General features: G+C 36.9%; 1 protein-coding gene across 1 annotated transcript in view; it reads right to left on the bottom strand.

Annotated features, from left to right (window-relative positions):
• The window catches only part of LOC122814238 (dynein axonemal heavy chain 5-like), a 3,525,594-nt gene that overhangs the window by 999,868 nt on the left and 2,502,833 nt on the right, over nt 1–22,893 (bottom strand). The gene's annotated exons all lie outside the window — the stretch shown is intronic.

Genomic DNA, 22,893 nt, shown 5'->3' with positions numbered 1-22,893 from the left:
ATAGCTATCACATTAACAAATGTGATTCAGAGGTGCATTGGGCCATGGCATTTACACAGAAGACAGACTCTGGAGAACAGAAAGGCAGATGGTACACACAGCCCATAATCATAATGAAACAGTTATAAATAATTAGAAGTTTAGTACAGCCAATGTAATATCAAGAAAGGATGTTCTTATCACTGCTATTGGTGGATCTAAATGGGAATTCAGTTGGAAGCAGGTCAGTTACAGCCTACAGTAGACTGAAAAAGGGTCCATCCCTATTTTTTAATTTCTCCAAATCTTTTGGGTTTTTAATACCATGACGGGAATGGACCCCATTCCAAAGTCAAAGTATGATTAACTTCATGAAATTAGTATTGTTTCATTCTTTGATGTCAGACAAATGTGCTCTTCACAGCACCCACAACGTGCCCAATAATGACTCCTTCTGCAATTCGTACAGAGTTACATGTATTAGTAACATGTCTAAATATGATTGTAGACCCTTTTTTATAAGACACATTGCTCCTATTACTAGTGGAACTATCTGGGTATCTTTCTTCCACATTGCTCTTGTTTCTAATTGCAAATCCTGATATTTTATAATTTTGTGTCTCCCTGTATTCAGGACACTGTAGTCACCGGGTGTGGCAATTTCAATGATCAGTGCTATTTTTGTCTCCTTTTCTTGGAACACTATATCCGGTTTTCTAGCATCTATCTTTTGAACTGTTGGTATAGGGTGATCCCATATGATGTAGACTTCATTATTTTCTAGGATGCTTTGTGGCTCATGTTTCCAGTGTTTTTCAGCCACTTCAGTACCTTAGTGTTTGCACAATCCCCAGTGCAACAGTCTTGCCACATTATTATGCCTTTCCGTATACAGTCCTTCTGCTATTAGTATGTCACAACCAGCAACAACAACTGTTTCCAATTCAGTTTTACAAAACCTACATTTATCTGTTTCTCCCATATGTTCAATGGACTTTGTAAATCAACGTATATGTAGCCCATTATCTTGGGCCACCAGTATTAACATTTTATCTTTTGATTTGAATTCACCTCTCCTTAACTATGCCTGCATTTGTTCCTGCTCAACATGAGGTTCTTCCAGAAGTTTTCTATACTTGCAAATACATTTATGCATTTTCCACATTTCTTGCCTTTTCACCTGGTCCTTCACCTTATATTTTTTCTTTTGTTTTCTGACACATTCAGTTGCTGCCTGATCTTTATCTACTTCTGGTTTGATTTCCATTCCTGCTTGATGCTGATATGCTTCTGATAAACTAAGCAGAGATGTCATCTTAGATTTATTCTCTTCATGTTTCAAAACTTTCACTACATTTTTGTCTTGTGAGGTCAGCAGATATGTGTGGAGTCCCACGACTGCAGATCTATACATGTAATCAATTTCAAGGAGGCCCATCCCTCCTTCAGAATGGGGAATATATATAGTCTTGGTATGCACTGATTTTTATAGATCATTTGGTGAGCATGAAGCATCCTTCTTGTTTTAATATCTAATCTATCTAACATGTTTTGGGGCCAAACAATCACTCCAAAACTGTAAGTTAGGACAGGAGGAGCAAATTGGTTTATAGCTTGGATTTTGTTCCTAGATATCAACACTGTTTTCAGGATTAATTTAAGTCTTCTAAAGTATTCCTTACTAAGTTTTATTTGCATTTGTTCATATTTTATTGCTGATCCTTCATCAATTCCCAGATATTTTTACACTCCCTCTTACTCAAGTTCTTTTATATCACATTCTTGTCCCAAACTGATGTTTTCTTGTGCTGCAGTTTTCCAGCTTTAAAGGTTGCTTTTGCACATTTATCAAAAACAAATAACATTCTAATATTATCTGAAAAAGTTTTGACAACCTGCAGCTGTGCTTTCAGTTCCTCATCTGATGAGCTATACAGTTTTAAATCATTGACAAAGAGAAGATGAGAAGTCTTTACACGTTGTTGTTTTCTAGGAGCCAAATTATAGCCATGCCCTAAGCTGTTAAGTAGGCAGCTTCATGGGTTAAGGGCAAGGCAGAATAGCAACGGTGACAGAGTCACCCTGGAATATCCCCATCTTAATTTTTATCCCTGGGATAATAATTTGTACTTTATCATGGCTTACTTGCAAAGTGGTCTGCCACTGTTTCATGGTCACAGTAATGTAATCAATCAATGTATGGTGTATCTTGTACATTTTTAAGCACTCTTTTATCTATGAATGTGGGATACTATCAAATTCTTGTACATTTTTAAGCACTCTTTTATCTATGAATGTGGGATACTATCAAATTCTTTTTTTGTAGTCACTCCATGGCATACTTAGATTCTTCCCCTTTTTACAGTTCTCCACCATGACTTTATTTAACAACAAATGAACCTTTGTTCCATATCACTTTCTTTTATTGCCCTTTTGTTCAACTGCCATAAATGAGCTTTCTTCTAAATGATGATAAACTCTATCAGCATCAATTCCAGTGTATAGTGTATAAGTCGTCAGAAGGCAAATTATTGGTCTCTAATTTTTAGGGTAGCTTCCAGGTTCACTCTTAAGTAGTAGTGTTGTTTTTCCTGTTGTTAGCCAGGTTGGTGTCTGTTCAGGGTATGCATATAAATAGTTCTTACTCATGGATAAATCTTTGTGCAGAGATGTTAATACTTTTAACCAAACATTAGGTACTACCATCTGGGCCTGGGGTTATCTAATTAGAGGCTTTTCTTAACTTTGTTTCAGTCTCTCGGGCTGTTACTTCATCACATTTCATATCCTGCACCTTTAAACTTCTTTTTTCTTTTACTTCTTTTCTACAAAGGATCTTCATAGATTACTTCTCCAAAAAGCATCTATTTCTTCTTTTGTTGGTGATCTTTCAATTCACTTTGCCTTGTTTTCCAATTCTCTATAAAACTTTTTTGTGTCATCAATAAATTGCTTATTTTGTACTTTCTCTTTATATTTATCTGTGTATCTTCTAAGTTTTTCTGCCTGTGCTGAAATTTTTTAGTTTGTTATTTATGATAGTGTAGTTTCTTGTTCCTTCCCTTGTTGTCTAGCTTCAAGTGAACATTTATACCAATTTCCTGTGGAAGGCTCCAAAATATCTTCATACGGCACCTGACCAATTGCTTCCTGTTCCACTGGTTACCCCTTAATTTGGATATCCATTGCTCTATCCTGTTGTGGTGCTTTCTGCATTAGATTTTCTACACTGAATCTTTCATTTTGCACGTGCTCTATAACTTCAGTTTCTATTTCTTTAACTTCTGCACTACTAATCTCCTTTTCTACTTTTCCTCTTTCTGTTCTTATTTTTTGTATTGTAAAGTTTTCCATATCTGGATTCCTTTGCCTGTGGTTTTCTTCAAATGTCTTCAGTGCTGCTCTTTTTGTATTGGTTAGTTTTGCTTTTTCCTTTGCATAAATATTACACCATATTAAATCTCTTTTTCTTTTGCATGTCCATATTTCTTCTTCAGATGTCTTCTGATCTTCCCGCTTCTCCTTACTTTGGGTACCCACTCCATCATGCTGTGATGTAATCTGTATTAGACCTTCTACATTAAATCCTTCACATCGCAGGCACTCCACAACCTCAACTTCTCTTTTTTAATTTCTACTTTACTAATTTTCTTTTCTACATTCCATCTTTGTGATATTATTTTTTTTATTGTGAAGTTTTCCATATCTGGATGCCTTTGCCTGTATTTCTCTTCGAATATCTTTGGGGCTACCTTCTTTATATTGATTAATTTGGCTTTCTCATTTGCATAAATATTGCACCATATCAAATACCTCTTTCTTTCCCATGTCCATATTTCTTTTTTATACTTTTCAAAAATATCTAGGTTTTGTTGTTTATATTTTCGCAGTTCCTCAGATGCTTCTTTTACCAAACAGATCAACGTTTCTTGATCTATATACTGTTTTTCAAAACTCTGCTGTATTAACGAATGCAAATTTTCATTTGAAGCTTCTGACAGTTTTACCTGTGCAAGTATTTTTTTCCTCTAATTTATCTCTTAATCGTTTTGTATATCCTCTGTCTGGAAATTCTGGGCTTTTTGCATGCTAGTAACAATACATAATTTCTTTCTTATCCTCAAATAGTCCACTCTGTTGTCTTTAGGGCTCTTCTTTGCTCTTCAATTTTTGTGATATTTGTGGACTGCTACTTCCCTCTGCAACAGGGGGGGGGGCATCCTCCCACTGGGCCTGGCCCCATTGTAGGAACCAACAATATGGGGGGGGGAACAAAGGCCCAAAACTAGGGACACATTTTAAATATTGCTCTTATAAACTTAGAAAGTGTCTAGAGTAACAGGGTTTGTTTTAACATGCATTTCTTTTTTTTTTTTTTTTAAAGTTTATTGTTTTAACATATAAGAGAAATATCATAACAATTTTATACAAATAATTAAAAATAGGTATTATTATAATATTCAACAAAACAACTAAAGTATTTACAAAGACATCCACTACAATCAGATCAATTAATTAAACTAAAATACTGTGCTATTGAAATTAGAATTTTTTTAACAAATTTTGTAAATTATCCCATACAATAAAATGTGATGTTTTTCTAGTTGTTCTCATTCTAATTGTGCTTATTTCCATATGACACATTATATTCATAACATTTTAAAATTCATTGAACGAAGGAGGTGTATCTGAAATCCAATTTCTAGTTATTATTTTCCTAGCCACTGCTAGGATAGACCATAACAAGGGAAGCTTAATCTTTTTAACACATTGAGGTACAGGTGTGTTGAATAATATAAGAGACTTAGAAATAATGAAATTATCTGTAAAAGAGCCTGCAAAAATTCATTAATTGACTTCCAGTATTCTTTCAACTTCATACAGTCATAAAACATATGAGCCCAGTCAGCATTAATTTCTACATTACATCTCTTACATAGATTATCTTTATTATTAATTTTATTCATCATCAAAGGTGTATAAAAGATCTATGTAAAAATTTCCATGTATAAAGTCTCCAGACAATGGAAGATGTAGTTCTATAAGCAGATTCCAATATATATTGTTTATCTTGTTGAGTTGGTGGGTCCCCATTAATAGAGGTGAAATAATTCCAGTATGAATCTACATTGTAAAAAGTTTCTTGTCTGATAATTTTATGTATATATGAAAGTTTACCTTTATCAGAAACTTTATGCTGTAAATTTATTATCAAGTAATCAATCAGTTTTGGAATAGATTCTTTAACTGTTATAGACATTAGATCTATTCTATCAATGAGATGTTGTCTAAAGATCTGAACCTCTAACCAGCAAGTTTCTCTTAGATCAAATTCTTGTTTTAAGAAATCTAGATTTTTAACTTTATTATCAGATATCAGCTGATACCAGTACTTTAGATTATTATCTATAGCTAAATGAGCTCCTTCAGAAGTAGATGACATAAGCATACCCTGAGTATAAATTATAGGGAATACAATAAAATTCCATTCCCTATACTTAGGGTGCATGAATATAAAGTTATTATTAAAATATTTAATGGGTAACAGACCATATGTTTAGGTGTAATAGGTGAAGTACAAAATTCCTTTAGCAACCACAACATGGAGTTATTTATAATCATATTTTTATGTGTTAAGGAGATTTTCATGAAGTGCATACTAATTATCTCCCAATAATCTTTCCATTTTGCGACATATGACCGATCTATTAATAAAGTAATAACTTTTATAATAGAAGAGATAATATATAAATTAAAGTCTGGAAAAGAAATACCCCTTGAGACCAGCTATTAGTATGTTTCTTTAATGCAATCCTAGGTCTATTAGGTGCCCATAAGAAATTTAACATTAGTGTATTCAGTTTCTTGATAGTTATTTTGTAGGTGAAAGTATTATTGATTGTATTAAGTATAAAATCTTGGGGAATATTATCATTTTAATAATTGTAAGTCTCTCCTCCATAGTAAAAACATATTATTCCAGGTATTAAAAGATTTTGTATATTAAGAAAACAGGTATTATAGTTATTATATATAATAGATTTAATATCTTTAGATAGTATTATACCTAAATAAGTTATCTGACCTGAGTTGGGTACATATTTAGTAAAATCACTAATGAGAGTATTTTTTCGTGTATATATAGGTAGTATTTTAGTTTTTTCTTCATTGAATATTAAACCAGAAATACTTTTACAATTCATCATTTTATCAAATAAAGACTGCATAGAAGAATTAGATCCTGCTGATGTAATTAGAACATCATCTGTAAAAAGTTGAATTTTTGATGTTGTTAACATGCATTTCTGAAGTATTTGAAGTTTGAAACTCAAATGTATGTCATTATTTAGTGACTTCAATTCTCAATTTTTTGAGGAGCAGGCCAAAAATATGAGCCAAAAGTCTGGACATTCTGCAAAAATCTGTACAGTTGAGATGTATGGTAGGAATGTTTCCGTATTTTAAGGATTCTACACTGTATTTTTTTCCAGTCCTGGCACCAGTGTACCTTCTAGGATTGGACACTTTTTTATCCTGGGTGTTGTGTACCCAGCGTCTTGTTTTGTTTTTGACTTACTTCTGTCCATGATATATGCTATATAAATACAGTCTATATATGTGTTGCCTTGGTGAGATTTTGTGAAAAACAGGGTCCACCTCATGTAGGTACTCACCAAGACTTGGGAATTAATTCAATTTCAGCACTACTACTGTCCTTTGCTTGCTGACCTTTCATCTCTTCATTAGGACCCCTTTCATCTCTACATTAGGACTCCATCCATCCCTACTGTTAGAATCTGCTGGTGTCATATCAGTTGTTGCTTCTTTGTACAGGTGGGACACATATCCTGTCAGGCTATATTATGATATGCAGACCCATCCCCACTGCCATGGCAGCTCAGGCATGTCCCCACCCTGTTTCCCTTTATAGATACACATCCTGGTAAATATGTGCCCAGCCTACACCAGGGATCACTGTCAGAGACATCCACATAATTGCCCTCTTTCCAGGTATGGCAAAATTCATCACTCCTTGTCGCTCTGTCACCCTAGCCACTAATCATATAAAGATTCATGAACGCTGAAGCCATGCTGTTACTGTGAAATAGCTACATCCTGTCTTTGCTATAATGAAATCCTTTTGTAGATAGACATTCATCTAATTAAAGGGCGTGCAGAGCAGGTAAGCGACATGCTGGGGGTGGTTCATTCAATGAATGACAAAAAGAGGCTCTGTATACTGTCTTTGTGACTTGATGAGGTCCCTAAAATGATCAACTTGATTAGAAACACAGACAATTTAGCAGTAAAAAATAAACAGTAAATAAAAGCAGCTGAATGAAGACTACGAGAGAGGCAGAAGCTGTCTGTCAAAGATCAGCAGTGAGAATTCTACAAACAAGCACAGGAAAATAGGGAAACATTTTCACACGTACAGTTACAGTTTAGGGTGTCACATAAAATATATGATTTGTCTAAAATGCAACACTATAAATCTCTGTGTGTGGAAGGAATTCAGTAAAAAGGCACAAGTTTTGCACATAAGTCTAAACATACCTATTCATGAAGTGTAGCATCACACTAGTGTGACATATGGTGTTTTGCACTAATGACATATATCCACATACTATAATAGAACTGATACTCCCTACAAGGTCAGTTCAGTATCTGTGCTAGGTCAATATCCTAACATTTCAGAAAAGCTGGTGCTTCTGAAATTTAGAACCCATAGACCCTAGACTCCATACAGTTTTTAAATGCACAAACACTACTATTATAGAAAAATATTAGTTCAAGACTTTTAGTACTATTGCAGAAAAACATAATTTCAAGGGTACCTGTACTGAAATTACGGTCCCTGTTCCCTATGAAATAACACTATGTGAATCTCAAATTTATGATTGTGCTATGAACTGAGTTCAAACCCTAAAAAAGAAGACAAATGCAGCAATGTAATGTGATGGTTTTTCAAAAAATACTGAATGCTCAGTTCCAATACATGTTCTACAGTTTCTGCTGACAAAACCAACATTATTGCCGCAGGTGAGCACACTGTCTAAAAGTCCAATAAAGATGGATGCTCCCCATGCATTTCTACAGTAGTAACTAGCTTATGCCTTGGTATTATCATAGTTTGGGAGGGTCAAATAACATAAGCATTTAAATGCAGCAAGGCTTAAAAAAAGAAAAAAATGTACAATAATTTCATAAGTTGCAATATTATCATCTACAGCTGTACCTTTTAACATACAAACACATTTAAAAACTTAAGAACTGAGTGGCATGAATTGAGAAATAGCCCCGATTAGAAATGCTTTACTGAAAAGTTAGGAATTCTAAGAACAATTTTCAAAATTGAACAAGGTAAAGCTGACAACTCAATTTCCTCATAATGATTTCATAAAAAATAGCATTTCTGGACAAATACCTAGATAAGATATGATGTCAAATATTTATTTTTCATGGAAACATAGTGTTTGGTATACTGTATGCATCAAAATGGGTCTTGTAGAACGTGACTGCAATGACTTGTACAGCTGAAAATCAGAACATTATGCATTCAGGCATTACCTCAATGTGATGTTTGGAGAATTCTATTACATTAATAGAAAACATTTTCTTTTATCAAGTACCTAGCTGATACACTTCACTGGAACAACAGCAGCACATTTCAATACTTTTCAGTTCACATAACACTTACTTTTCTGTTTTGATTGCTCTGAATATTTAAAAAGGTTTCTGCACTATTTTCCAAAAGCTTGAATTCCTGGGGATTTCAGTACTGTGCACTTGTGATGCTGACAGACGAGGAACTAATTTAGGTAACAAGTCATCAGTCTCTGGGGATGTTTTGAACTGTAATGAATTTTAATCAGCTGCTCACTTCTTTATGGACATGCCTGTTGGAATACATATTTGTTTATCTCTCTGAATACTTTCTGACAACTCTGTGCCACAGATGTCATAAGCGCAGTCTCTGTGTTCAACACAGTTAGTGTGAGACATATCTCTAATGAATAAATGTTCCCAGTTTTCTGTCAACAGCTTTCCATCCTCTGTGAAAAAGGAAATTATCTGGGTTATACTACTTCTCAACTACTTCATCTATTGTCCTGCAGAACTATGCTGTATTCTCCCTGTATCCCTCTCTTTCAAAGAGGATGGGGTCTTGCCCTCTGATCATTTTAGTATTTTTGTCTTTTGTCTTTTGTGAGCATTCTTTCAGTCTCTCTTGAACATAATTTAATTTTTCAGGCTTTAACAGGGAAGTAGATTAAGTAATTCTTCTCTTTAAAGTATTATCCATCCATAGCCGAGTTTATCAAAGACCTACACCTTGTGGTGGAATATCTCTACATTCCATTAAAGCTGAAAGCACATTAGCTTAAAACTCACTGTTAATGGTCTATGATTTCTTCATGAGGGTTTCTACACTTGTACAGTCTCTTGACAACTATTAAATTGCACATGAACAGGACTAGAAGTCACACTGAAGTCCGAATTGCTCTGAAAACGCACTTCAATTCCATACTTGTATACTGAGGAATATTATCACATACTATTTATTTATTTATTATGAAAAGTTCTCCGCATCAGATCTCAGAGTGGTACAGGATATGTACGAGGGTAGTGTGACAGTGGTGAGGACTGCAGTGGGAGTGACAGATCCGTTTAAGGTGGAGGTGGGATTACATCAAGGATCAGCTCTGAGTCCTTTCTTATTTGCAGTGGTGATGGACAGGTTGACAGATGAGATCAGACAGGAGGCCCCGTGGACTATGATGTTTGCAGATGACATTGTGATCTGTAGTGAGAGTAGGAATCAGGTTGAGGAGACTCTGGAGAGGTGGAGATATGCTCTAGAGAGCAGAGGAATGAAGGTCAGCAGGGCTAAGACAGAATATATGTGTGTAAATGAGAGGGAGGGTAGAGGAATGGTGAGGATGCAGGATGTAGAGTTGGTAAAGGTGGACGAGTTTAAGTACTTGGGATCAACAGTTCAGAGTAATGGTGAATGTGGAAGAGAGGTGAAGAAGAGAGTACAGGCAGGGTGGAATGGGTGGAGAAGAGTGTCAGGAGTGATTTTTGACAGACGGGTACCAGTAAGAGTGAAAGGGAAGGTCTACAAGAGGGTAGTGAGACCAGCTATGTTATATGGGTTGGAGACAGTGGCATTGACAAAAGGCAGGAGTCAGAGCTGGATGTGGCAGAGTTAAAGATGTTAAGATTTGCACTCGGTGTGACTAGGATGGATAGGATTAGGAATCAGTATATTAGAGGGTCAGCTCATGTTGGACAGTTTGGAGACAAAGCAAGAGAGACGAGATTGCATTGGTTTGGACATGTGCTGAGGAGGGATGATGGGTATATTGGGAAAAAGATGCTAAGGATGGAGCTGCCAGGTAAGAGGAATAGAGGAAGGCCTAAGATAAGGTTTATGGACGTGGTGAGAGAGGACATGCAGGAAGTTGGTGTGACAGAGCAAGATGCAGAGGATAGGAAGAAATGGAAAGAGATGATCCGCTGTGGCGACCCCTAACAGGAAAAGCCGATAGAGAATGATGACTATTTATTTATTTATTGACATTTGATTAATAGGAAAGTCTGACTGGGTACATTTTCAGCAGAGACCTAGGGAGAAAAACTCCAAAGTTCTAAAAAAAATGTTAAAAGAATGATAATTTTGCAATTTAAAAAAAATACAAAAAATTCTACAGTTTAAATAACTGTACCAAATTACACATAATGTGAAAACACTGGTTAAGAACAAATACAACTTATATGATGATGATTTAATATTTAGAGAAATTGTAGCCAATTTAGGAAACTAAGGTAAGTTAGTATAGTATAATGCAAACATGAACTGCAAGATGAAGTAGGAGAAAAAAATGAGTTTAGCATATCAGGAGCGGCCCTAGGTCAACTGGTGCCTTAGGCAAAAGGGCTCCACGGTGCCCCCCACCACACTACCTGCTGCCCACATCCTGGTCTACCTACACCAGATAAATACTGGAAAAGTTCCCCCGTTAGACCAGTGTCCTAGGCGGCCGCCTAGTTGGCCTATGCCTAAGGCTGGCTATGTAACATATTTAGATAGAGGGTCATGGGAGAGAAATTCATTGAAGTACGGAAGTGAGTGAAGAAGGGAGAGTAAGGAGATGTAAGGAATGATTAGGTATTTGTTCATATTTAGGGATATAGTTTATCCTGGGGTTGAGCAAGAACAGAGACATTTTAGCTAGGAAGTCTTTCAGGATGGTTTGACTCTGTCATTGTCCATGTTGGAGTGAATGACTTGAGACGTACCTCCCTGGACTACATGAAAAGAGACATGGAAGAGCTCTTGGATCATGTGGCCCAGGCAGGTATGACCCTAGCCCTGAGTAGCATCCTGCCTTTGCCCAGAATGATACCACAATATAAGGACAAAATGATTGACTTCAACAATTGGCTAAGCTTCTGGTGTCATTCAAAGGGGATCCAGTATCTGTCTGCCTGGGACGACATGATCGACAGACCACAATGCTTTGCCAGAGATGGTCTGCACCTGTCACCCCTGGGATTCAGGTTACTGGCTAAGGCTCTTGCCACCCCTATAGTGCCTTTTTTAGGCAAAGTTCAAAGGACAAAACCACCACTGTAACATGTACAAGCATGCAAAATCTGAAGGTAATGCTACTCAAACCTAGAAGTCTAAACCTCAAAATGCACTCTCTCGAGGCACTCCTAAAAATGGAGAACATCGATGTCTGTGCAGTAACTGAGACCTGGTTCAAGGCTCCAGAGAGCACCCCTGCAATACCAGGCTACAACTCTTACCACACTTTTCGGCCACCAAACCAGGACTGAAAAACTAAAGGTGGAGGAGTGTCAATATTCACCAAAGATATTCACACCACCAGGCTAGTTGCCCAACACAATGCATCTGAAATTCTCCAGGTGCAACTAACACTAGGTAAGACTGCAATCCAAATTGCAGCCTTGCTACAGATCCTCCACCATACCCCAAGATTCTCATTATACCTTTCTAAACATATTGGAAAATATTAAGATAGAACCAAACACCCTAATACTGGGTGATTTTAACTACCCTGCCATTAACTGGGAAAACTACTCATACCAACACCTTTGCCCAACGGTTCTTGGAATTCATAAATTCGAATGACCTGGATCAACTAATACATAGTCCCACTAGGGGCTCCAATATCCTAGACCTGGTCATTACCAACATGGGAAATCGATGCTTCACACCTATGGTCACGCCCTTGTTTGTCAGGTCTGACCATAAGCTAATCACCCTTAACATCCACATCCCACCCCCACCCCCCAGTAAGGAAACCTCCATAAAAAACTTCTCCAAAGCCAACTTAATGCTACTCAAGTCATAAGTGACAAACTTCATGACACCCATGCAGATGGGAACTGAAAGTTCAACTGCTGAATCCTACACTAAGGCACTGTACGAGCACATCCACTCATGCATGGATCGTGCCATCCCAAATAGAACCAAGATGCTCTCATCCAAAAAAAGGAAGCCAATCTGGTGGTCCCCTGCCATAAACAAACTTTATAACAAAAGGAAGAAACTGTTGCAGAAAAGAGGAAAATCCCAGGATGCAAAAAACTCCCTTACCAGCCTCAGTAAGAAACTGAGATCCCTCATAAAATCCTCCAAAGCTAGTTACAAAAATAAAATTGCCAAAGATTCCAAAGACAACCACAAGGCATTCTATAACTATGTCAAGAATCTAAATGGCAATGCTCAGATCTGCACTGAGCTAAAACAGAATGGCATTAAATATGCTGATCCGAAGGATATTGCCAATATCCTGGCAGATCGATTCAGTGCCATCACCCCTCTCTCACCCCCTAAATGGCCCATATCAATACCGGAAGATTGCCAAATTCCAGTAATAATGGCCACACAGGTAAAAAATGCACTCTCTAAAGCTAAGAATACAGCATCCATGGGACCAGATGACATCCTGGGCTGTGTACTACATGTGCTACAATATGAACTGGCACCTCACCTAAGTGTCATGTTTAATCATAGCCTCACCTCAGGTTTCATGCCCACTGAGTGGAGCAGAGCTACAGTTATCCCACTCCACAAGGGGGGATCCACCTTGGATCCCGGAAACTACCGTCCCATCAGTCTGATGAGCCTTATCTACAAGGCCATGGAGGGTATTATCATGGAACTTATAAACAAAGACATTGGCAACATTCAAACACTGGACCCCACCCAGTTTAGGTTCGTGAAGGTCCGATCTTGTCTCCTGAACCTGACTGACTTCTTAGAATCAGTCTCCAGAGCCATGGACAAGAGTAAGGTGGTCCACACAGCCTATCTAGACCTTGCCAAAGCCTTTGACACCATCCCCCACTCTGGAATCATAGATAAACTTACTAAGCTGGGCATTAATCCCTACGTCACCCAATGGGTTGCTAACTGGCTTACTGATAGAACCCACACTGTAAAAGTAGCCGACTCCAAATCCAGCTCCAGACAAGTGACAAGTGGAGTACCTCAGGGTTCAGTCCTGGGACCGCTCTTGTTTGGCATCTAGTTCTCTGAAGTACAAGCCAACACTAAGGGACTCTGGCTAACAAAGTCTGAGGATGACTGCAAACTGGGAGCCATTATTGAATCCCAAAATGATGTGGATACTCTACAAAAGGGCCTTATAGAAACAGATGCTTGGTGCCAGAGCCATGGGCTCAAGCTCAATGCCAAGAAATGTATAGTTATCCCCTTTGGGAAAAAGCATGTACCCATAAATTTCCATATAAGTGGCAGTACACTAAACACCGAAAGTGTGATAAGAGACTTAGGGACACAGGTGGACAGTGGTCTCACCTTCGATAACCACATCGCCACAACAGTCAGGAAATCCTTCTATGTGGGGCACATCATCACTAAGGGGTTTTCATCCAGAAAAAAGGAGGTCATTGTCCCACTGTACTCATCCCTCATTAGACCCATTATAGAATACAATTCCCCGTTTGGTATGTACCTCTCAAGACATCTGCAACAACTGGAAAGGCCACAGAAATACCTCACTAAAAGAATCACAGGCATAAAGCAGATGCCCTATGCTGACCACCTTAAAAAACTCCAGCTATACTCTGTCACATATCGTCTACTCAGAGGTGATCTCTGCTTAACATACAAAGCCATGTCAAACCCAGAGCTGTTGGACATGCTACACTTAAAGAAATCCCAATCCCTCAGAGCCACATGCTCCAGGGATCTAAACCTTGTTATCACAATAAACAAAACATGCTGGAGGGATAGGTTCCTGACCCAAAGACTCCCCAGACTCAGGAATAGATTGCCCATACATGTCAAGCAGTGTGCCTCTTTGGCCCTCATCAAAAGGAACCTTGACGATTGGATGGGAGAAAGGAAATTCACCCCAGGGATCACGTCAGTCGCCCTGCTAGACAGGGGTCCAGGGAAGTAAATAGTGTGGGAAGAAATAGCCAGGGAATTGTTATGGCTAGGTTTGTATAGGCCCTAGGGCTGATAGCCTAGTACCAGCATATGAACCTATGGAGGGAGGATATTGACCTGATGGATGCAGATAAGGAGTCCCAGGCCTTGGCAACATGGTATGAGTACAGACCATGCCCAGCAGATTTGATAGGTTTGTGCATTTCTTGGAAGTGTGGTTTTTATCATTAACCTTGTTTGCAGTATCAGGAGTCTCATGTCTTTAAAATATATTCTTAATGCAGTAATTACAGTTCTGGTTGTAATAGCTGTTGATGTCATGACCTTGGGAATCTTCAAAAAATGAATTTAGATCAAGTTCTGCTTTACTGAATACTCTTTAATGACGTGAATAAGAAACAATTTCATCTCTTGGCTGATTATCTTGGAAAACACTATATGCTACATTGCTCTGGACTTCTTACTCTATTTGTGCAGACATTCTTGGTCAGTTCAATATATCTTAAGCTCTTTTTTAGTCTTCATAACTCCCAAGTGCGACTCATGTCCTTGCAAACATTTGCATACGCAGTTGACTAGTCACTATAACTTTATCAGCTTCAAACATCAAGCCTTATATATAACTAAGTCTCAAAATAAAATAAAAAATTGCTGTTTTTCTTACACAGATTTCTAAGTTCACTCTCTCATCACTCTTTTTAAATGTCTTGATCACCTAAGTTACACTGCCAAAACTTCAAGCTTCTTTTCAGTCATAGGCAATTGTGGATATACGTGAAAAAAAAGAAAAAAAGATATTGCATTATATTCTATAATCTAACCCCAAAAAATTCTGGAATGCTATCAATCAAATACTTCATTCTGGAAACCCTACCTCACCAAACCCTACCCCAGAAAAGACACCAGAAGAAACTGCTAACACCTTCAATTTTTACTTTGTCGAATCAATATCCAAACTCTTTAACTCCAATAGCTAAACTACAACTAACCCCATAAACCAAGCTTCCTCCTCAACAACTACCCCTCCCAAAATCTTCTCCCTGAAGCCTATCTCAACAATTTACATTCGAACCCTACTCTCCAAACTAAAACCCTGTTCAGTATCTGCTGACAACATCCCATCATACTTTCTTCAGACAGCTGCGCACTCACATGCCCTCCCCAGCTCTATCATCATAAACCGCTCAATCTCTGAATCCAAAGTACCATCCATCTGGAAACATTTCTACACCCTGCTTATCCACAAAGGTGGTAACTCCAGTGAAATCTCTAACTTTAGACCTATTGCCATCCTCTCCCCTCTGTCAAAAGTTCTCGAAAAGTGCATATATACTCAAGTCATGGATCATCTCTCTCAGGAAAACCTACTTACCCCAACACAACATAGTTTCCGACCAAAGCATAGCACATATACTGCACTTCTATCCTTTCTCAATACTATCTCCCTGGCCACAGATGACCATAAACTTATCTGCTGTCTCTTCCTCGATCTCACAAAGGCCTTCAATACTGTTTCTCACTCTCTACTATTAAACAAACTGTCTAACCTTAACTTCTCTCCTGATACAGTGGCTTGGTTTGAAAGCTACCTAAAAGATAGATTTCCATCAGTAAAATGGGACACTGCTTTATCTACTCCCCTTCCAATACAAATGGGAGGCCCACAAGGATCCATTCTAGGGCCACTGCTTTTCAACATCTTCACAAACCTGCTCTGTACCTCCTGCCCACTTTCCTCTATTATCCAATACGCTGATGACTCTACAGTCATTACAATAGCTAACTCTCCCTCTGAACTCTTATCAGCTACCCAAACATCCTTTAATTCAGTTGAAACATGGCTCTCAAACAACAAACTCATTCTCAACCCTAAGAAAACAAAGCTCCTACTTTTCCTTCCCAAAACATCCAACCATATAAAATCCTTTTACTATCCAGTCACTCAATAACACTCCTATTGTAGTTGAATCTAGCTCAAAACTACTTGGAATCACAATCGACGATCAACTAAAATTCGACCTCCACATAAACAACTGTATAAGGAATACTCACCTTAAATTAGGCCTACTTTATAGAAATAAAAGATTTCTCACCCAGGAAGCTAGAATAGCCCTCACTCATTCCTACCTTCTTCCCTGCCTAACATATTGTTCACAAATCCTTACTAACCTAAACTCCTCAATCCTCACTAGACTTGAGGCCACAAAACCTAAAGTAGCTAGAGTTGCAACTCAACTTTCCTATAGATCACTCCACTGTCTCTCTAAGATATTTAAACTGGCTAGAGTTACCTCACCTGCTCCTTCTCTCCCAGCTCCAAACCATACATGCAATTCTCTACCAACCATCTTTCTGTCCAGCCTTACACACCATCATCTCTTACTATACTCCTACAATAAGCCTCCAAAGCTCCTCCCAAGACCTCTTAAAAATCTGTAAGCCAAAATCTAAAGCAGGGTGTAGCCTAAACAGCAGTCATACCTCTATCAAATGGAACAAACTTCCCTTCGAAATTCAAACACTTACACATCCCAAACAATTTAAACTAACTTTAAAAGAATATTTCAACAGGAAATGGATCTGCCAATGCTCAAACCCACCTTGAAAACCCTCTATTTCTCTCCAATAATCAATAGCTTTTTCCCCTCTCTCTGAAACTTTTATTCCTTCCTGATTGTTTTAATTGTAAAATTAACATTCAACTCCTATGTTGCTGTTCTATTCTAACTACTACTTTCAAAAAACGTGCTCTATTATCTACCTGTTTTTTTCTTTACATTATTCTATTTATTATACTTGTATTTATGACAAACTGTAATCTGTATATTCTCAAAAATCCTCTTGTATCCTGCTAGCTGATTGCCTTATTCCACCTGTATAATACCTGTTAGTAATGACAAAATGTTATATCTATTTACTGGAGCTTTTCTCCCCAGGTCTCTGCTGAAAAAGGGCTTCGGCTCAGACATTCCCAGTCAACAAATGTAAAATAAAATAAAAACAAAATAAATTAATAATATGTTCGATATATTTCAGCTCTGCAGCCCTAGTTATACATTTACTTTTGTTCAGCTTCAGGTTTTTTATGTTGATCTCTTCTGTATCTTAATTTTTTTTTAATTTCTCTAAATTTTTGGGTTTCTAATAAACAGACAGGAATGGACCCCATTTCTGAGTCAGTGTGCAATTATAGTTCATGAAATTACCATTGCTTCAGTCTTTCGTATTTGCCAAGAGTACTATTTTCAGAAACCACAATGTACACAGACTTGCATCTTTGTACAATTTATGCTGAGCTACATGTGTTTATAATATTATGTTAGTATGCCTGAAAATTCATTTGTGTTAGCCCTGTTGCTCTACTGTTATAGGAGCTATCTGGGTGACATTATCCCATATTGTTCTAGTTTATGCTTGCATATTCTGGTATTTTATAAATGTGTGTCCCTCAGTACAGAGGACACTGTAATCACCAGGTATAGTTATTTTATTAGTTAATATTACTTTTGTCCTTTTTTCCTTTGACTATCTCTCTCTTTCTCTCTCTCTCTCTCTCTCTATATATATATATTTTTTAATTGTTGCTATTGGGTGATCTCATGGGATCATTTCTTCATTCTCAGCATTTCTTTGAGGTTCATGTTTCCATTGCTTCTTAGCTATCTGTATGTTACAGTATTTGCCCAATCCACAATGAAACGGTCTTTCAACATTGGTATACCTTTCAGTATACAGACACTCAGCCAGGAGTATATCACAACCAGCAGCAACTGTTTGTAGTTCTTTATTACAGAACCTGCATTTGTCTGTTTCTCCTACTTTTTCTATAAACTTTGCAAACTCGCAGGTAGGTATGTAGCATGCTGTCTTGAGTTGTCATTATTAGTCTTTCATCGTTTGGTTTAAATCTTGATTAACATGTGCTTGTTCCAGGAGTTCTCAATACTTGCTACTATAGTTGTGGGTTTTTGATTTTTTTTCCCTGTTTGTTAAATTCTATTTTTGTTTTGTTTTTAGCACTTTCTGCTGCCTCTGGATATTTGTCTACTTGTGGTTTGATTTTCATTCCCACTCCTTCTCCAAACACTTTTGCTAATCTGAGCAAATATGTCATCTTACCCATTATAGAGTACAACGCCCCTTTTGGAATGTACCTCACAAGACATCTGCAGCAGCTGGAAAGGCCACAAAAGTACCTCACAAAGAGGATTACTGGCCTCAAACAGATCTGCAGCAGCTGGAAAGGCCACAGAAGTACCTCACAAAGAGGATTACTGGCCTCAAACAAATGCCCTACACTGACTGCCTCAAAAAACTCCAGCTTTACTCCATAGCATATCGCCTACTCCAAGGTGATCTCTGCCTAACATATAAAGCTATGTCAAACCCAGAGCTGTTGGACATGCTACACCTAAATAAATCCCAATCCCTCCAAGCTACACGCTGTAGGGACCTAAAACTTGTCACCATAATAAACATGACATGCTGGAAGGATAGATTCCTGTCCCAGAGACTTCCTATTCTCTGGAACAAGCTACCCATCTATGTCAAGCAAAGTTCTTCATTAGCACTCTTCAAGAAAAATCTTGATGAGTAGATAGGAAATAGGAAATACACCCTAGGGATCACTTCTGTGTCTCTGCTTGACAGTGGCACAGGAAAATAACTTTCTTGGGTGGTGTAAGCTATGGTACCTTGCTGGCTAGGCTTACGTAGGCCGTTGGGCCAATAGCCTAGTACCTACCTATGAACCTATGAACCTTAGACTTGTCCTCTTCATAGTTCAGAGCCTTTACTATGTTTGGATCTGATGATGTCATCAAAAATGTATACAGTCTCATGATGTTAGACCTGTATATATAGTCAGTTTTCAAGGAGGATCATACTGTCTTCATACAAAGGTATGTATAATCTTGTCATGTACTGTTTTAATATACTGTTTTATAAGCAATAAATATTTTCATGTCCAACTGATCCAATGCATTTTGATGTTAGTCATACACCAAAGTTGCAAGTCAGAAAAGGAACAGCAAGCTGGTTTATTGTTTGAACTTTATTTCTTGATGTCAGGGCAGTTTCCAATATATGTTCCAGTCTTCTAAAGTATTCCTTACTAATCCTTGTTTTATTTGTTCATGTTTTATTTTTGACCCTTCAGCTATTCCCAAATATTTCCACATACCTTCCTGTTCAGATTCCTGTATATCACATTTGTGTCTTAAGATGAAATGTTCTTGGTTCTTTAGCTTTCCTGGTATAAATGTTGCTTTTGCATACTTATCAAGACCAAATACCATTCTTATATTAAAAACTCTAATATTGTAAACAGAGGTGTGATAAAAAAATGCTTTCAAGAGAATTCTTTATCCATTTATAGTTGTACATTCTGTTGCTTGTCTAATGAGCTATAAAATTTAAATCCTGCACAAAAAATAGATGAAAATATTTAAACAGTTTACCAGTTTTAGGAAGTTAAGATGTAAATATAGCCTAGTCTTTTAAATAAGCAGGCTAATGAATTGAGGGCAAGGCAAAACAGCAGTAGTGACAAAGAATTACCCTGCAATATCACTGTTTGGATTTATATCCCTGGGTTAATAATTTGCCCTTTATCATGACTCAGTTTTAAAGTGGTTTGTCACTGTTTCATAAACACCACTGTGTAATTACATTGGGCCCAATGTTGGGTGTATCTATAAACATTCCATAATGCATAAATGTGGGATGTTGTCAAATGATGTTTTGTAATCAAGGCATACCATACTGAAGTTTTGCTCCTTTTTACAGATCTTTACTATAATTTTGATTCTTGCCATGACTGAATTTTTTCTAAGTGACTATAAACTTGGTCGACATCAGCTGTAGAATATGATTTATAAACTGTTGGAAGGGTCTATAGTACTCAGAATGGCTTGTAGGTTCACTGTTAAATGGGAGGAGCATGTTTTTTTTTTCTATTGTTAATGAGGATGATGTCTGTTCAAGGAATGCATATTAATAATTTTTAATCAGGACTAAATCTTTGAAAAAGATGTTAATGCTTTTAACCAGAAATTAGGTACTTCATATGGACCCAGAGTTTTCTTGTTAGGATCCTTTCTTAATTTTTATTTGTGTCTCTGACTGTTACTTCATCCTATTTCATTTCATTACAGGTTCTTACTACTACTTTTAATTCTACTTTCCATTTGACATTTTTGTTGAGCTTTAACAGTTTAAATAGCTAACTGTTGGAAAATATTAATAGAACCAACAGTAAAATATAAGTTCACCTTGACTTTAATCCAAACAAACTTTAAATACTCAAATAACATCCTGTGGTCAAAATTATGCTTCAAGACCAGTTATAAAGGTATCCCACTAGTGCCGATTTAAGTTAGTCTTCAGAAAATAGCATCATGCTTGATAGGCTTTATAATAAAAAGGAAATGGACTATCAATCTATGGACAAAAGGAAAAGGTTTCATTTGTTATAAGACAGAGGCATCATGATACAATAAGGCAACAGCTCATAAGGTAGAAAATATAGGCGATAGTCAGTGTAATTTTACCATTACAAGATACAGAGATAAAAAAAGAAAAATATGCAAGGTTAACAGTTCATACGTACTCTGTATAACTTGACTGAGGACTCTCAGAGAAAATTTGAGACTGTGTATGGCATTTTAAGTTTTAAAAAATACAGAATTACAGGATAATGTACAGGGTTTATATACATTACACATACATCAGAACTTACAACTTAAAGACTCTAAAGGGTATAGATCTAGGTAAATCGCTGGAGCAGGTATATTTCCTGCATATGGAGCTGTTACACATCTGTAGATTATCAGTGAGGTGGTGTAAAGCCAGTATATTGAAATCAGATTACAGTAGTTAGTAATATAGATATGATACATTTGTAATGTAGCTACAAAAGAAGGTCCCTGTAAACTTTCATCAGGGACCTAAGGAGAAGCTGTTAGTCTGAGGGCTTTCACTTTAAAGTAACTGGTAGACATAAGGTAGAATAAATGGTAGAATAGGCCTAAAAATATAGCATCAGACTTGAGTTTCATTTATGCATACAGTTCAGGAAAAGACAGTTCCATATAAGGGAAAACATAATCTTGCTGGCTAAGCAAGAAATGTGCAGAAATAATAGCTCTCAAAGGAATACTACAGAATGCTCCTTTCTCAAAGGAAAGATATTTGTACTTTTAATGGAATTCTAGATAATGAATAGACAGTTAAGCTATGCCACACACCTGCAAGACAAGACAAGGCCTGAGAACCAAGGTCAAGGGGAGTGGATACAGTTTCCAGAGAAAAGTTACTGGACTAAAGTAATATAATGTGTTTGTTTAGGACATGGAGTTCAGTTGAAGTTTGGAACAAGACTTGTCCAGATATAGTTACTTTTGTGCTTCAGTTATTTGATATATTATGCTGCTATATACCATTTGATTATGCTGCTGTGACATTTATATCTGCTGCTATTGTTATATGTTACATGTTACTCACTACAATAAAGTATTCTTAAGAAATCTGTTGCAACAGAACTTTGATTTCTTTCAAGTATAATTATGAATTACATTAGTAACACCATCAAGCCTCTCCATTATCTGCTTAGCAGCTCTCCGAAACACTTTAGGCACTGAAAGTATATAAAAAGGAGGTATCAGAGATCTATATCTTTCCAATGGTAACTTAAAAGTACACATCTCAACTCTTTCCTCAAAGTATTTTATGTATGTATGTATGTATGTATGTATGTATGTATGCATATTTTTATTTATTTATGTTTGCTTGTTTACTGAGAAGGTACAGTTAGGACATCCAAGACCCATTTTCAGTGATGGCGTGCGGAGAAAAACTCCATACAAATATAATTTATAAAATTACATACAAAGAACCAATGAATTAGATAACATTATAACAAGTACATTGAAATATAATTAAAAAAATTATAAATATCATAATTAAATAGAATTTTGTACATACAAAGAGTAGGTGATAAAAGATACAGTATTTTGTACAGACCTAGGTTATTAAGAGAAGTGTTTTACTGTGGACTGACTTAGAAATATGGTTTCTTACATAAGCTAACAAATTCAGCATTATATTGTGCTTTTACTGTCAAAATTTAGCATAATTTCAAATTTCTGTCTTTGGGTTACTTGATCGTACCATTCAAAGTATGGTGAAATTAGCATGCACTAAAATGTCATTAGACTAGAAGGATTTTTTTCACCAGCCAGTGGAACATTTCTCTTACTGCATTTGGACTGATGTACTTATATGCTGTGTTTTATTACATTTTTTTCATATTCTTCATTGTCAGCAAGCCTGTACCTATGGCAGGGTGAAGGTATGACTGTCTGAGTGCAAGCTGTTGGGGGTATAATTGCCAGCTTTCTAAAATTTGAGTGAATGCTGATAATATCAGACTGTGCTTGGTTACTACTGGTTCAAGT

Source organism: Protopterus annectens, chromosome 1.part1 (genome assembly GCF_019279795.1).
Source record: "Protopterus annectens isolate FY-2018-M chromosome 1.part1, PAN1.0, whole genome shotgun sequence".
Taxonomy (NCBI): domain Eukaryota; kingdom Metazoa; phylum Chordata; order Ceratodontiformes; family Protopteridae; genus Protopterus; species Protopterus annectens.
The sequence above is the reverse complement of the archived record's forward strand: the minus strand, read 5'-3'. Positions and strand labels throughout refer to the sequence as shown.